Source organism: Psammomys obesus, unplaced genomic scaffold, assembly GCF_907164565.1.
Source record: "Psammomys obesus unplaced genomic scaffold, mPsaObe1.curated_primary_1811, whole genome shotgun sequence".
Lineage (NCBI taxonomy): Eukaryota > Metazoa > Chordata > Mammalia > Rodentia > Muridae > Psammomys > Psammomys obesus.
In genome coordinates this window covers 30,331,719-30,341,540 of record NW_026593286.1, presented here as the reverse complement: position 1 = coordinate 30,341,540, position 9,822 = coordinate 30,331,719, and the positions used below count along the sequence as shown (strand labels likewise).

The 9,822-nt window shown below is 37.3% G+C and overlaps 1 protein-coding gene across 2 annotated transcripts in view; it reads left to right on the top strand.

The window, feature by feature from the left end:
* Positions 1-9,822, top strand: part of Bmpr2 (bone morphogenetic protein receptor type 2) — a 131,173-nt gene that overhangs the window by 52,751 nt on the left and 68,600 nt on the right. The window lies entirely within an intron of this gene.

Genomic DNA, 9,822 nt, shown 5'->3' with positions numbered 1-9,822 from the left:
CCTCCCTCCCTCCCTCCCTCCCTCCCTCCCTCCCTCCTTTCCTGACAGGGTTTCTCTGTGTAGCCCTAGCTGTTCTAGAAATCTGTAGACTAGGCTGGCTTTGAACTCCTAGATCTGCTTGACTCTGCCTCCTGAGCGAACTGAAAAGCATGTGCCACCACCACCACCATCACCGGGCAAGGAAATATTTTAATTTTACCTGTACTATGCCTTTCCTGCAGTAGTTACAATATTGTTTCATAGTCCAGGGTCACAAAGATGTGCTAGACTTATGCTTATCTTTGGGTTATTTTTAGTTAATGATTTGAAACTAGGAGGCTTCAACTTTAGTGTTTTGCACATGATTATCCAGTTACAACACTGTTTGTTAGAAAGGCTAATTTTTTCCTCATTAAATTGTCTTGGCATTGGCTTAAGGCTAAGTTCACCAGGCTGCACATGGTGATGCATGTCTCTTACCTAGCACTGAGGAGGCTGAGGCATGACTGTAAACAATATCATACTATCCTCATTTGATTTGTAGTAGATTTTGAAATCACGGTGTAGAAATTATGGGTTTTTTTTTTTTTTTTTTTTTGTTTTTTTTTTTTGGTCAGATTAGTTGTTCTGGATGCTTTGAATATAAATATAAACTTTAAAAGCCAGTTACTTATTTTTGCAAAAGGCAGCTACTGTTTGATAGGAATTACATTGACTAAGCAGGTAAGTTTGAGGATTTTAGCCACTCAGAGCATTGTCCTGACATTTTATGCAAATGAAATGTCTGCTGAGAGCTTTGTTTTTAATAGTTTTCACTGGACGAGTCTTGCACTTACTACTGTTGCACTGATAAAGGAAGAAATATAGTTGGCTTTTATATATTGATCATATGTTCTGGAACATTGCTGAAAGCATTTATTAGCTCTGATTTATTTTTAAAAAATGAATTCCTTAGGAATTTATTCCTAAGGAATAAAAATAGATTCCTTAGGAATTGTTATGTACAGGACCATGTCACCTGCAATTAAATGCCTTTGTTTCTTCCTTTCCAAATTTGGTCTCTTCTGCTTTTTGTTTTTAGTTATTGCTGGCTTTCCTAACACGGGGTTTGTTAGAATTGAAGGAGCTAACATCTTTTTTTTGTTTTTGTTTTTGATCTTGGGGCAAAGTTTCTGTTTTCCCACGATTGAATGTGGTATTAGTTACAGGTTTTCATTGGTGTACTTTCTCAGATTTAGAAGTCACTTTCTGTTCCATACTTGATGAACCTCTCAATCATCAAATTTTTGCATAATCTTTAAAAGTTATTTATCTATTTAATGTGTATATGTGTGCCTGAATGTATGAATGTGTACCACATGTGTTCATGAGTTATGGAGGTCAGAAGAGGCATTGGGTCCCCTGGAACTATAGTTATAGGTGGTTGAGAGCCACCATGTGTGTGCTGGGAATTAAACCCAGGTCTTCTGAAAGGACTTTTGAGCCATCTCTCCACCCCAAATGTTTGTATATTCTTGATATCAAATCAACATTGGAGAGTATTTATATTTTTCCCACATAGAAAGCAATAATGGTAATTTTTCAGTGACTTCTCTTTCATTTTCTTTTTTCTGTTTTGAACCAAACATGATTTATTCCCAACAAGTATTTTTTGAAATTCAAAACACTATTTGAAAACATTTAAAGTGTTTTATTTTGCATTTCCTAAGGAATGTTATTATATCAGTAGGGCATATTTCTGTATATTCTTAAATTTACTCCTCTTTCAAGAGTAGCTTATAAGAATGACTATCTGTGGGTTGAGGAGATGGATGGATCATTTGGGTAAACTGCTTTTTGTGTAGACAGGAGGACCTGAGTTAAAAATCACCAACACTCGTGTAAAAGGCAATGTGATAACCCTAGCACTGGGGAAGGCATCGGCAGGAGCATCCTCAGAGCTTGCTACCTAGCTAACCCAGCTGAAATGGCAAGTGTGAGGTGAGGCGAGACCGAGCCTGTGTCAGTAATAGAGAACAGTAGAGGAGGCACCTACCATACACACTCCTCCAATACAGTGACCATCCATTGCTGTGTGGGTGGAAGTACTGAGCCATCCAAAGTCTTCCTATACACATATTTTTTATACATCATTGCTTGTCTGTTTATACCTCAAGGATACAAGCACTTTTCAGGGAATATACTATTTTACTTATGCCGTATCCCCAGGTTTAGATTACTGCTGCCACATAATAGGCACTTAATAAATACTTGACTCTAATGGCTGTTATGCCAGTCCCAGGATAGAAGCCTCTTAGAGGCTTGGGATGGTCTTATCTGCTTATGTACAGTTTAGTTGTTGTTTTGTTTTCTGCTTGTTTCTTCTTTTTTTTTTTCTGTTTGAGAGAGCTGAGATTAACTGATTTTTAGGCAAATTGAGGTGTGTGTTTGTGCATGTGATTTTTAGTTGCTTTAGGAATCTGTGTAGAGAAAGAGTTAAAGTAACAGGCCTAGGACTGCTGTTCTTAGAAAGCCCTGCACTTCAAGTTGGCCATTGGCTGGCATATGGGAATTTGTGTTTGGGAGTGTGCCCACTGATGGACACTGCCGATGTCCAGGCAGGGAAGTGCACCTGCAAGGAGATGAGAATGAAAACTTGGTTCAGATTGACTTCGTTAACCTGGTTCAGATTCCAGGGAGTCTAATGCCAGGTGCTTCGTTGTCAGAATATTTAAAACACAGTATGGGTTTCCAGACAAAATCATTTAAATTCCAGGTTGCACGAAAAGCTTAAAGTGTGATTACTTTGAAACGCCTTTACAGAGTACATGGGGCCATGAGGGTGAGCTCTATAGCTAAAAGGCTTAGAGTCTAGAGGCCAGCAGGCCATATAATACATGTGATTTTCCCCCTAAGGATGGGTTCTGTTAACTCTGGGAGCTAAAGATAAGTCTAGGGAGAGAGAGTCCGGGATAATCATTCTGCGGAATTCCAGTGAGGTCTGCCTCCATAGCTAAAGGGGATGAGGTCTGCCTCTAAAGCTAAAGGGGGTGAGGTCTGCCTCCACAAAGAGCAAAAAGGTCACCAGGTCATTAACAAGGATGGGATGCAGCTATTTTATTTTATCTTCCTCATTGAGGAGCCGGCCCTACATTAGTAACAGTTGCCCTGGATGTCTGTGGGTGCAAGGACCTTTGTGCTTACAACACTCCCACCATTCCCTAACTGGTAAGAGTGGTTTCCTATACTTGTATTGATTGTACAAACAGTATAGTTTATGTTAACCATCTCCTTTTCTTTTGTCAATCTGGAATTTTGGTACCAGGCTAAAAATGCTTACTTGACCAAGCTTATTCAGTAAAACTTGGGACACTTGTCCTTAGACAACACAGTGTGTTTCAGAATTCAACAGTAGGGGAGACTTAGCATGGGCTCTTTGATGCTATGAAGGCTTAGGGAAACCTGGACCTTGTTTTCCTTCAGACTTAGGCTCTTATAGTTTTCCTCTTGTTAATTTTGGTTTGAGTTATTTTGCTGTGACAAATTAATAGCTCTGAATATGACTGTGCTGAGTCCTGTGAATCCCAGGAGTCCTTAGCCAGCACTCAAGAAAATGCCAATGAGTTAATCTTCTGATGATTTTAATCTCCCGGTATGCTCTTAATTTGAAGTCATGACAGTGCCTAGCAGAGTAACAGTTACGCACCTGTATGTATGTAGCTCTGTGGAGCACTCCCCTGTGTGCAAGGTCCTGGGTCCATTTCTCAGTATTGCATAAAGGAGGGCGTAATTAATACACTTTTTAAAAAATTATTTGCTTTACAAAATGATTACTTATAACATTGGAAAATAAGACTCATCTTTGTTGGGTTAAGTATAAAAAATTAAAAATTTTGAGTTTATACTAAATGGGGGTAGGGCATTTTTGTTAAAATAATGTATTCATAGGGTTGGAAAAATGGCTCAGGAGCTAAGAGCACTTGATGCTCCTGCCGAGGCCCAGGCTCAGTTCCCAGCATCTACATGGTGGTTCACAACCATTTGTAACTCCAGTGCCAAAGAATCTGAGACCCTCTTTTGGCCTCCAAGGGTACCAAGCATGTAGGAAAAACATGCATACACACAAAAAAGACAAATAAACAAATCTTTAAAAGAATGTACTTGTGGGATTGAGATGACGACTCAGTTTGCAAAATGCTTGCCATGTAAGATCCTGAATTTAGATCCCTAGTACTTATTTAAAAAAAAAAAAAAAAAAAAAAAAAAAAAAAGAGTAATTTTAGTGCTGAGGACATAGTGTCGTGTGGCTCCCTGGGTTCTGGCCTTTTCTTCTTTGTGGGCTCTAGGTTCTGAGACCCCTTCACGAAGTCAAGTGGACAGTGACAGAAGAGGACACCCAACAACAACTTCTAGTGTGCATGCACATACACAAGATAGGGAAAAAGATCCTTTCTGCAGATGTTGTATAGCAGGACTATCACTGGAGTGCTACTCCGAAGCCATAGTTCTGTTTGTCCTTAGGCATTTGTGTTCTGGGAAAAGGATATTGTTGCTTCAGTTACTCAGTTATTTGCTCCATGCTTGCAAGGTTTCTGTTCTGTTTATTTTAGATAGTTCATTTTGACACTTAGATAAACAGAAGCCAAGCACATAAGCATACCCAGAATTAGTCCCTGAACTTTGTTCCAGGGCAGAGATAAGATACTTAGACTTCTCCAGCACAGATAAATATATTACAACTACTGGAGATGAGTGTTGTAGGCTTTAGGATTGTTTAGACAGAGAATGGCAGTGAAGATTTAAAATTCTATTTGCTAAGCTGGGTGTTGTGGCTCATTCTGGTACTGCCTGCTTTCAGGCTTAGAGCAGGAACTGTGATTTCAAGACCAGCCTGGGCTACATAGTATGTTCCAGGCCAGCCTGAGCTTCAAAGGGTACTGTATTTCAGGGAAATTTATATTCATTCATAGTAAATTTAACAGATGTTTAGGATAGTAATCATTTCTTTTTAACATTCTATCTTATTAAAACAGCTTCATTTTTATTTGCAGTCTCTAAACCAGAGTTCTTGTTCTTTTTATCCTCCATCTTCATCTGCCTACAACTAAACTCTAATATTTATATTACTGTAATGTTTTTGCTTCCTAAATTTTCTCAGTATATAAATTGACTTTCTGAATTCTGAAAAAGTTTTGTAGAATTAATTTGAAAAAATATTTCTCTGTAATTATATATAATTTCTAGAATTTTAGATTTATGGATGACAGACTTTGGAGACAGAAAAGGTATAGGCTATTCTCAAAATGTTAGACTCAATAAGGTCTCCTATTGATAACCCAACATTGTTTTTATTTGTCTCTGTAGAAATCCTCCTTTTTCCTTCTTGCTTTATAAGTCTTCCTCATTGACTGAGTAAATCTGTCCTTTGATGTTCCTTTTTGTGGATGGATGCCTGTTTATTAAGCATTCTGCCAGCTATACCAGACAGCTCATGCCTACATTTCTTCTTTTGTCTACTTTTAGTTATTTGTCAAATTTACCTGTATTCTCATTTATAATTGTGGCAAACATGTATTCCTATTTATGTCTGTTAAGTAAAAACGGTAAAAAAATATATATCATGAAAGATGGAGCAAGCATTTAGAATTTTGTTTTAATCTGTGTTTGGATGTGTTGCCCAATCTGGTCTTGAATTCTTGGGCTCAAGTGCTCTGTTCTGAGCTTTCTAAGTAACTGGGACTGAGGGCACCTTCTATCCTGTATGACTAGAAGTTTTAGAAGTTGATTTTGTATTTGAGGATTAATGGAAATTAAATAAAAATTTAAAAATACAGTGTTTAAACTTTTGGGCTCTAGAGTATCCATGCCATTAAGAAACAATTTTAGGGCAGGCAGTGGTAGAGCTCGCCTTTGATCCCAGCAAGAGGGAGGCAGAAGCAGGTGGGTCTCTGTGAGTTTGAGGCCAGCTTGGTCTACAGAGGGAGTTCCAGGACAGCCAACGCTACACATAGAAACCCTGTCTTGAAAAACCAAAAACCAAACAAAATGAAAAAAATTTTTTAGCAAGGCATCGTGATACATGCCTTTAATCCTAGCACTTGGGAGACTGGCTTGTTGGTTTCTGTGAGTTTGAGACCAGCCTGCTGTATGTGCTGATTTTAGAAACCATACAGTTATGGGAAATTATCATCTTCAGATATAATTTTCTTTTCTTTTGTTATTTTCTTTATCTGAAAAAGACCATACTTTTACAATTAATTTTAGCAATTAATTAAAAAAATAGCATCCAAAATGGTGGGTTTCATTATGGCATTTTATATATATATATATATATATATATATATATATATATATATATATATAAAACTACTTTCAGATTATTTTTTATTAAAAAGATACCATTGAGTATCAAAAAGTACAATAAAAAGATATTACTCAGATACATGACATATTTATTTTTAAAAACTGAAGAGAAATGTATATGTATTTATAGTTAGATCAGTGTTCCCACATTAGAGAAAGGAAAAGAAGTTAAGCTTTGCCTCTGAAAATTTAGTGACTATAATGTGCTGCACAGTTTCTCTCTCTCTCTCTCTCTCTCTCTCTCTCTCTCTCTCTCTCAGGCTTAAAAAAAAGAAAAAGGTGAATGCCCTTGTTCTTGATTTTAGTGGAAATGGTTTTGAGTTTTTAATAGTTAGTATAATTAATGTTGGCTGTTCATTTGCCATATATATCTTTGAAGTTTTTGTTGTTTTTGTTTTTTTATTTCCCTTGTCTTTTCAGGGCTTTTGTAAAGGGGTGTTGGATATTGTCAGAACTCTCTTTTACATCTGGTTAGGTGAAACTATGACTTTTTTCCTTGAGGCCATTGCTCATCACATATATTGACTTACCTGTGTTGAACCATCCCTGCCTCTGCCATGAAGCCAACTTGCTCATGGTAGATGATCTTTTTGGTGTGTTCTTCAATTCTGTTTGTAGATATTTTATTGATAACTTTTGATCTATGTTTAGCAGGGAAGTTGGTCAGTATTTTTTTATTTTTTGTTATGTCTTTATAAAAAGAGTTTGGTTGTGTTCCTTCCATTCGTGTTCTGTGGAATAGTTTGAGAAGCATTAGAAGCCATTGCTGTGGAGCTGCTAATTCTTGGAGGAGTCCTGTTGCCTTGAGTTTTCATGTTTTTGTTTTTTTGTTTTAGGACTTGAACATCTGGGGTTAGGGCATTGGTCGGGTTTTTTTGTTGTTAGGCTTTAATCCCCTTATTTTTTCAGCGGAACTGCTTGTAGTGTTCAGAAGGAACTGGATTGTTAGGTTGAAGTGCCTTTGTCTGCTAGAGTGGTGTCTAGCTTCAGTCTCAGTACTTCCTCTGAGCAGAACTGACCATCGAAACAATCATTTTCCATTTATTCCAGTTTCAGCTCCCATTGCATTCCTTCTCTGGCTCCCAGATGCCTTAGACATGCTGTTTGATCTGCAAATTGGTTTTCCTTTTTGAGCTTTTACCAGTCTCTGATAACATGAACCTCCCTTCGTTAGTGTGCTGGTCTTGCATGTAAGACAGGAAGGGACTCATTTGGAGTCTGCAGTCTCATTCTCTGAGCAACTACTATAGGTTTAAACAGAACTTTATTCCTGATGTTCTTTCTTCTTAAAATGTAATGTTTATTTGAAGGGAGCAGTTATGCCACTATTCCAGTAGCACTGACTTCTAGCTCATTTTTCTAAATTGATTTAGAAGTATGTATATATAATATCTATACATAAAACCAATTTAGAAAAAAATACATATATTGCTTTTTAGTTGGTTTTGGTCAATATCTTCTAGAAGATTCCATAGTTTAAAAGTATATACATCAAGCCATATTTCTATTTCAACAATTATTGTCTGGTTTGGTTTACCTAAATAAGCTATAGTACAAAGATTTGATAACTGCAACTCTGTATTCTTACTTGTAAACATTCTGTTTGCTTGCCCAGTACTTTGAAAGTACTTTGCATAGCAATAAATGTGGCAGGTATATTTATATAAATTGGCTGGACACAGTTGTTAAGCTCTGTCATTCCTTTTCTAGACTTTGTTGTATTCAGAAACATTATTTTAATAAATAATATGCATTGCTAAAGTGCTCCTGAGTTATACTATTCTATTTCTGTATACCTCAAATGAGGAACTGACCCAGAAGGTCATTAGAAATTATTGGTATTTTTATTGATTTTCTTTGGTACTTAAACATATTAGGAAAGTCTATTTTAAGAAACTAAATAAAGATTAGATGTTGCTTTTTGATAACTGTTTACTTCTTTGGTATTTTCACAGTGTTCGTTAATAATTGTTAACCAATGAGTTAGATGACAGTGCTCTATTGGAATCAGTTAAATCACATGATATTTATGAAGAAAGATAAGTTTGCATTAAATTATATTAGATTGTGCCTTAAATATGAGGAGCTATTGAATACTTCTTAATCTAGCTATTTTAAGTAATATAAAATTTTCTTTTTTAAAGTTTTCTTTTTGCTCAGAATTCTTAGGTTTTTAGGTTTTTTGTTTTGTTTACTCATTTAAAAATTATTTATTTATTTATTTTTTAAAAGTATGTTTATTTCTTTTTTTCTCTCTCTTTATTAATTACACTTTATTCACTTTGTATCCCCCCCCCCAGGTTCCCTCCCTCCTCCCGTCCCAATCCCTCCCTTCCTCCACCCTCTGCATGCATGCCTCTCCCCAAGTCCACTGATAGGAGAGGACTTCTTTTCCTTCCTTCTGATCCTAGTCAATTAGGTCTCATCAGGAGTGGCTGAGTTGTCTTCTTCTGTGGCCTGGTAATGCTGCTTCCCCCTCAGTGGGAGGTAATTAAAGAGCAGGCCAATCAGTTCATGTCAGAGACAGTCCCTGTTCCTATTACAATGGAACCCACTTAGATACTGAACTGCCATGGGCTACATCTGTGCAGGGGTCTTAGATTATCTCCATGCATAGTCCTTGGTTGGAATAGCAGTCTCAGGAAAGACCCCTGTGCTCAGATTTTTTGGTTTTGTTGCTCTCCTTGTGGAGTTCCTGTTCTCTCCAAATCTTACTGTTTCCCACTTCTTTCCTAAGATTCCCTGTACTCTGCCCAAAGGTTGCCCATAAGTCTCAGCATCTACATTGATAGTCTGCAGGGCAGAGCTTTTCAGAGGTCCTCTGTGTCAGGCTCCTGACTTGTTCCCTCTTTTCTCCTTCTTCTGATGTCCAGTCTCTTTGCCTTTCTGGATAGGAATTGAACTTTAGCAAGAGCCCTCCCTCTTATTTACTTTCTTTAGGTGTACAGATTTTAGTAGGTTTATCCTATATTATATGTCTATATGAGTGAGTATATACCGTGTGCATCTTTTTATTTTATGAGAATTTGTGTTTTGCCTGCATTTATGTCTGAGGGTGTCAGATCTTGATGTTCCAGACAGTTGTACACTGCCATGTGGGTGCTGGGATTTGAACCCAGTCCTCTGGAAGAACCATCAGTGCTCTTAAACACTGAGCCATCTCTCCAGCCCTGTTTGTTCTTTTTTTTTTTTTTTTTTTTTTTAAGGCAGGCTCTGTATGTAGCCCTGGCTGGCCTGGAACTAGCTATTTAAACCAGGCTGGCCTCAAACTCAGAGATTCGCCTACCTCTGTCTCCCAAGTGCTGGGATTAAATCATGTAACACCATGCCTTGTTTGTTTTAAAGGTTGTTTTAGAACATGGTATTCCTCCTCCTTCTTCTCCTCCTCCTACTCCTTCTCTTTCTTGTTCTTTTCTTCCTCCTCCTCCTTTTTCTCCTTCTCCTTCTCCTTCTCCTTCTTCTTCTTCTTCTTCTTCTTCTTCTTCTTCTTCTTCTTCTTCT